The 7,875-nt window shown below is 24.8% G+C and overlaps 1 long non-coding RNA gene across 2 annotated transcripts; it reads left to right on the top strand.

The window, feature by feature from the left end:
- The first annotated feature begins 141 nt into the window (after positions 1–141).
- LOC115885441 lies at positions 142–7,281 on the top strand. Of its 2 annotated transcripts, XR_004050729.1 has the most exons (10): positions 142–302; positions 367–638; positions 701–933; positions 1,206–1,409; positions 1,756–1,895; positions 2,481–2,655; positions 3,053–3,227; positions 4,328–4,527; positions 5,035–5,207; positions 5,666–7,281. It is a non-coding gene; the product is annotated as an uncharacterized LOC115885441 (long non-coding RNA). The 2 variants fall into 2 exon arrangements; XR_004050730.1 differs by lacking the exon at positions 3,053–3,227.
- The last annotated feature ends 594 nt before the right edge of the window (positions 7,282–7,875 follow it).

Raw genomic sequence — 7,875 nt, forward strand, 5'->3', positions numbered from 1 at the left:
CCAAGAGACAAAATTAGGTAGCATATTGTTTTTCTATTATATTTGGAAATAACTATTTTTCGTCTTATTTTAAAATTGATAATATTATTTAATTTTTTTAATAGTGATTTTTAATTAAACGTAAATTAGTAAATAATGTAATTTTACATTATAGTGAGAATTAAAGTATTAGTAATTTATTTTTGTTACTAAAATTAAATTCAGTTTGTTCCTGCATAAATCTTTTTAGTACTAAACTGCTTTGGAATGAATTTTTCTGGGGAACAACAGCAGGATTAGAGCCATCCTCTAGATGCCATCAGGTAAATTTATATAACTTTATATTTATCATCTTCTTTGACTAAAAAAGGGTTTTTCTTTTTTTAGGTAGGTGCGCTAGCGTAGTCGTTTGTTGTAGCATTATATCCCTTTTCCCCCTTTTTAAAAAATGTTTGTAAGACGCCTGAAATTTGTATAAGTTAGTTATATAAGTAGTTGAATAAGAATTGGTGAGACATGGAAAATAGAAGAGGACAGAGAAGATGGAAGAGGATTGCTTTGAAATAGAAGGAAAGGAGATAGATGTTTGAGGAAAGGAGGAGGACTTTGTTCGCTGTAACGGAAGTTTTTTGAATGAAATTTGGAGCAACTGTATTAAGGTAATTTTTTTCATCTAGTTACAAAAAATAAATACTTATCACAACTTTTTATTTTTTTATAGATGTTATTGGTATCTTGGACGTCAAGTTTCATTTATTTATGTATTATACAAGCATATCTATTGGGGTAAATGTAGAATGGCAGCTGTTATAACAACTTGGATGAATTATTAGAAACACCAAAGAAGTTTTGACATAATTTAAACTGGGAAAAGGCTCACAGATGACCAATTTATTCTACAGTAGATACAGGACATTAAATTGACTTCAGCAACGCAGATATCTCTCAAAAATGGTAAGTTTTTTTCACATTATTTTCTTTCCTATTAAAGTTTTTGGAAAGCGTGGAAGTTAGGACATATTTTACACTATAATGTGTATATTTCAATAACTTTAGGTGCAATATTTAATTTTAAATTTATTAGGAGAATTTTTTTACTCAAATCAACTTAATTTTGTATTTTGCCTATCTATATTGATATTACAATGTTTTCTTATTTATTTTAATTTTCTACATTGATACAAATTAATATACTTATTAATATTTGTTTATTTTTTTATTTTTAGATATCTGTTCGAATGATGTACTGGGCGTTAACAGTTGCTGTTACAAATCTGCAAATGAGTTACTACTGTACATAAGTTGGAGGAATGCCAAGGAATTTTTTGAATAAAATGATACTGAAAATCTTACCCACCCATGACAATTTTAAGATACAATCAATAGTATTTGGATTGATTGGCCTTCATTACTGTTGCGCTGTGAAAATGGTACGTTATTTTTATTTTTTTATTTTTAAGGTTACAATTTATGTATTTAACTACAAAATTGTAGGCTTTAAATTCGAAATAAAGTAAGTTTGAGATTGAAAATATATTAATATATTTTTTTTTCAATCTTTGTAGATATTTACAAATTTATCAGACAATTTTAATTTTATTTAGTATGTTTTCTTTTTGTAAAAATCTATGAATATTTGAAATATTTTAAAGAGTTACTATTGCGTTTATTTTTTTAATATCTACCTAACATATTAAAAAAAACAACATTTTTTATTCCAAAATGTGTGAAGAAACTGACTATAAAAATTTACTTATTTATTTTTTGTATTTTTAGTAAGCAATACAAATTGGTATTAATGGACGTTTTGACAGCTGTTTCCAGTCCAAGTTCCAGTTTTAATGGAAAATCTTTAATGGACACAGAAAAATGCCATTTACTGGATTGACTTCAACACCTGTTGCTTTTTAATAATGGTAAGTTATGCCTCTCAACTTATTCTTATAAAATTTAAAAATCTTATTAAAATATTAAATTTTCCATCATATTTAAGCTCTTTTGGTCCAATATTAACATGCTCTATTTTTTACTGTTTTTTTTTAACTAAAACAATAATAAAATGGATTATTAAAGGCAGGACAAAATAAAATACACTGTATTACTGGTTGCATATAGCGATCTTGGAAAAAAATGCAGTTTTTAAATCTGGTTTTCATAATTATTAAAGTTTCCAATAAGATAGGCACAATAAAATTACGGTATAATAAATATAAGTTGATTTATTTTATTTTGATATTTTTAGTACAGCAGATACCTTATTTATATTTTTTTCGGTCGTTAAAACCGCAAATATTAATATAAAAATTATAATTATTTTTTATTAGAGTCTATTTAAGATTTTTATTGTTTGTGACTTATTTAAATTGGTATAATAGCCGTATATTTATGATTTTACATAGTTCTAAACAAGTTCTAAATATTAATTTTTTTTTTTTTCGTTTTTAAAAATCTTTAAAAATTGATTCATTATAAAATTACTTAATACTTTTTTTGAATTTTAGGTAAACAATGGGACAATTGCTGTTAGAAGTCAACAAGTAGTACTAATTGCAAATAATATATTATGGCGGACATCAAAAAGCTTTAAATGGAATGAAACTTGCAGAAGAAGACTCAGAAAGTCCATTTAGAACTGTACTTAATAGCGGTTAGAGTGGATGCAGTCCTTCATCAATGGTAAGTTATCTCAGGCGTCTCTAAATGCAAAACCTGACAAGTCCATTGAAATCAATTTTACAAAATACACTAAAAGTTATTTAAAACGTTATGAATAGTAGAAAGAATAATAAATCTACCTGACTGAATTTATCTGGTGTATTATTTCTTGAAAATATCTTTAACAAAAATAATTCTAAATAAGGAATTAAATGGTCTATACATTTCAATTTTCCAAAATGGGTCACTTGTCGGGTTTTGCATTTAGACGTCTCATTTATTTATTTAATTTTTTTTTATTAAATTTCTTTGACAAGGTTGAAAATTATGATAAATTTAGTATGAACAAACTGACGTCATAATTTCTTTTTATTACCTATTTAAATTTTTTATATTTTAATTTCTTTTGTGCTTTTAGAGAGCTGAAGAAATTGATGGTAAAGGACATTTTGACAGCTACTGTTACAACTCAACGAACAAGTTGCAGCTTTGAAGGAAAATATTTGATTGGATACAGAACAATGTCAGTCATTTCAGGATGTAAAGTTAATAGAACCAGGGTTGGGCTCGACATCTCTTACCTTTTAATAATGGTAAGTTATTTTAATCATTTTATATACAGAGATTTTCATACAACTGGTTCATTAAAAGTTTTTCACGGTATATATTTTTCTAAGTCCTGTAACTAGTTTAATTTGGACTAAATTTCGTTTTAAAACACTTTTAATGGACTAGTTACGTGAAATACCCTGTATGTATTGTCATAAAATGGCATTGATAAGCTTCAAAATTTTGTAAAATGATTAAATTTTGCAGAATATTCATCATACTCTGCAGTTTGTACAGTGTTACACATTTTATTTTGCCCTAAATTTTAACAGGTTTTAACTTTTTTTATTTTAGAAGCTAGAACATTCATTGAAAAAAAAGAAATTATTAAGTTTTAACTCAAGTTTTAATGTGTATTTTTTTAAATGGATGACCCAATACATTAAAAATATATTAGATGGCACATTTTTTAATTTCTGAAAGACACTCGTGCCCTTTCTTTGTAATAGTTTTATCAAAAGTTAATAAAAAATACACCAAAATTATTATGTTTATTTATTTATTTTTTTAATTTATAGGGCATTTACTTGAGAGTGTTTGACATTTATCATAATAAAACCGTATTAAAACTTGACTGGAAAACTAATATAATTGTTTTTTTTTAATTAATATTAGAGCTCAAAAAAATAAAAAGTTATGGCCAGTTGAAGTGGAAAAAAATACAATGCTAACAGTGTTTTATTGGTTGCATATCTTTAAGTTTATTTCAAAATTATTAAAGTTATCACCAAAATAACGCAATAAATTTATGAGTTTTTACTAAATATTATTTTTTTCTTTTTCTATATATCTAGTAAATTAGATATTTATTTTTTGGATTATTAGTAACTCATTATAATAATGTTTTATTTTCTTATCAAGGAATTTTACAATTTTTTATATCATTCCTGAAGTTATCAATAAAAGTTTTTTTTTTAATTTTATACAACTCTTTATAACTTATTCAAATTAATATAAAGAAATGTCTATTATTTGTTATGTTACATAGTTCTAAATATTAACATAATTTATGTTATTGTCTGTTTTCTGATAGCTTCGAAAATTCCTATAATAAAAAATTATCTAATATTTTTTTTTTATTTAGGCATACGATAGGACAATTGCTATTAGAAACCGATAAGACATACTAGCTGCAAATAATATGTATGGTGGTCATAAAAGAGATTTAAATGAAATGAGAGAGAGAAACTCTTGTGCAGAAGAAATCAAGGAAAACCATTTTGAACTGCTGTTACTTAATAGATTGTTAATAGCTGTTAGAGGGGGTCCAGTTCTTCATCAATGGTAAGTTATTTATCTATCTTTAATTTCATTGGACAGCTTGAATTTTTTTTAAATATATACAAGGGCTTTTGTTCCAATATTAGAAAAGTCAACAACTATTAAAAATAGGCAGGACAAAATAAAATGCTGAAACTGTATTACTGGTTGCATATTGTTAGGGATTCTGTTGGTCCACTAATTTAAAGTCACGATAAAAATACTTAGAGGATTTATTTTCGCACTATATACACACAATTTATTGCTGATTACAACACACAATTAACTATTTAAAAAAAATCCTTCGCCAAATTGTCAACATTCGCTATTCAAAACTGTTTGGTTTAAAATTACAGAACTCGTCACACACACCTTGACGATATATTAATGTTCCCTCTAGAATAAACGCAATAAATATATGTATACATATTTTAATAAATCTTTTTTGTTTTGTTTTTATTAATCTTGTTTTCAGAAATCTTCCGAAATTAGTATAATAAAAATTTACTTAATATTTTTTTGGAATTTTAGGTTTACGCTGGGACAATTGCTGTTGGAAATCCACAAGCCGTACTATCTGCAAATATTATGGTGGACATAAAAAATGTTTAAAATGGAATGAAACTTACAGGAAAAGACTCAGAAAGACCATTTAGGACTGTACTTAATAGCTGTTGAAAAGTGGTCGCAGTCCTTTATCAATGGTAAGTTATCATCAATAATATTAGGTCTCTGAGATCAACGTCTATTCCTATATGTCATTTATTAAAAATTGATATAAAAACTTGTCAAAAATAATATTTAAATGAAAAAAGGAAAAAGGTTTCAAACATACCAATTATTATTCAAAGGCGAAAACCTTAATTTAAAAAAATATGAGCTTTGAATTTTTTTAACATTTCATTCTTTAATTTTTATAAATTTTTTATAAATGATATATTGTGGTCTACCTGGCAGAAATAATTGTTATTTCAAAAGCCACTATAATGCTGTTTTTTTTTCTCATAGGGTATATACAAATTATTAGTTTAAAAAACATAGTTATTGCATTAATAAAAATATATTTATTTTAATTTTTACATTATAGACATTAACTTATAGGAGTTAATGGTATAGATCGTTATATTCCTTTTTTTAATATTATTTTTATTTTATTTTTTAGATATCTCTGCATTTTCTTAACAATGGATATCAGCAGTTGCTCCTACTCCTCACTTTCCTCTTTCACTCATCACAAAAACTCAATACTCCTCAATGCCTCACCAAGGTTCGTTAGCTTCATTAATAGTGTTATTGTTTCAATAAATTTGTTTAGTGGTTTTTATCCTCTTACTATATAATTATCTCTGGCGTCATTTTAATGTTAATTTTTTGTAAAATTTTGATAATCTGGATAGAAACCTTTTTTTTTCTTAAGCTTTTGCAATGTAAAACACTAGTTCAGAGCAATACACTTTATTTTATGAATAGGACCATTAGGCCTGATGAATAAAGAGAAGCAATTGCTTTTTCTATAGAGCTATAGAACTTTTTCAATCTCGCCTATCTTATATTTACTTCCATTAGTTCAGTCATTAAATTATTATTAAATAACTATAATTTGTATTCTGGATTTCGTCAAAGGTATTTTTTAAAAGAATTAAAAAGCAATCTATAGGCTACAGTATCATTTCCAATTTATTTTTATCTTGTATTATTTATATTTTCCTAAGCTTCTCTAAGTTTATTCCAGATTATCAAAATTATAATTTTTATACTTGCGCAGCTGCGTCACTATTATAGCCCTATGAACACAAGTATTATTTTGGTTTTAAAGTTTATGTTTTTTAATATTTCATTTATTGTATTAACGCAAAACTAAATTTTATAGAATTTAACTAACTATATCTTCAACCGGATGATAATTTAATGGTTAATGGTCAATTTAATATTTTTTCATAAAAATTAAATGTGATTATTGAATACTAATGTCAAGACAGTAGATATGATTTATTAGTGTTTATTTTTTCGGAAATATTTTTTTTTACTAAATCAATTTTGGACACTTGTGTTCATATAGTTTTTTTTTGCTTTTGATAATTAATATTGGTACCCTAACACCGATGTTTTAAATCAATTTATATGATTTAAAAACATTTATGTTTATATCTATTTTGTCTTAAATTTTAGTGATAAAGTTTGTTTTTTGAGCACAAAGAGCAATGCACTTCATGCATTGCTTTCTTTTTTATGTGCAGAATCATCTTTATATACAGTCTGTCCTCAGAACGTCTTTACAAGAGCAAAAACTTTTTTTATTAATATTTTCATAAAAGATACATTCCTTATAAAAATATTTTTCTTTTTAATATTTTCATTTCAATTTTTTTAACAAATATATTGTGAGCACACATTTTGAAATTATTTTTCGTAGATATACTGTGCGATTCAAGTATATTTATACTAAAATTGTGTTTTTTTAAATGCAATGTTTTTTTATGTATGTACTAGTTAGTATACCACTGTAATCCAATCAAAATTGCATAAATTAATTATTTTAGAAGAGTTCAATTGAAAATAAATACATGAATTTTAACCTTAAGTATTACTGGTTGCCTAATCGATTCTTATGTAATGTTGTGGTAATGTTCTTATTATTTAAAAAAGTCTTATTTCCAGTAGTATTTTTTCTCTCAATTTTAGTATTTAAAATGTCTCTATCTTGTCATATTTATTTAACATATCTATTAGACCTCTACTCAAACTTTATCTCCTAAAATTTATGAATTTTACATATGAAAATGGTCTCCTAGGGTATATAATATATTTATTGTAGGATCAATTGAAATATCTTAAGTCATAATATAAAAATTAACAGTCGTAGATATATCTGTTAAATATATAATTTTAAGATAAAACACATTTTTACACAAAAATAATAATTCTAGTTTTATATGTGGCATATCTTTTTTCAGTTGGTCCTTTAACATTTAAAATCTTTTGGCATAGATTTCATTCCACTTTAGTGTCACAAAAAGATTTATTTTAATACCAATTTTGTATGTTGTTTGGTGTATTAGAATTTTATAAATATTGTTTTTAATATTTTGTTAATAATAGTGATCTATTATAGCTTACCTTTGCTATCTGTAATAGGAAATATTTCTAAATATTTTTTGTTGAAAATAAATATTACTTTATAACATTTATTAAGCAAAATAAATTTGAAGATCCCTATTATTATCAAAGAGATATCATTAAAGTATTTCAATACAATATCTTTTTTTTCAAACGTTACAAAACTATTAATTTTTGCGACATGATGACAACAAAGATTGTAAGTTAGTTTCTCGATATATAATTACTTACAAAACATATTACTTTTAAATATTT

Source organism: Sitophilus oryzae, unplaced genomic scaffold, assembly GCF_002938485.1.
Source record: "Sitophilus oryzae breed Bouriz unplaced genomic scaffold, Soryzae_2.0 scaffold_381_pilon_pilon, whole genome shotgun sequence".
NCBI classification, from domain to species: domain Eukaryota; kingdom Metazoa; phylum Arthropoda; class Insecta; order Coleoptera; family Curculionidae; genus Sitophilus; species Sitophilus oryzae.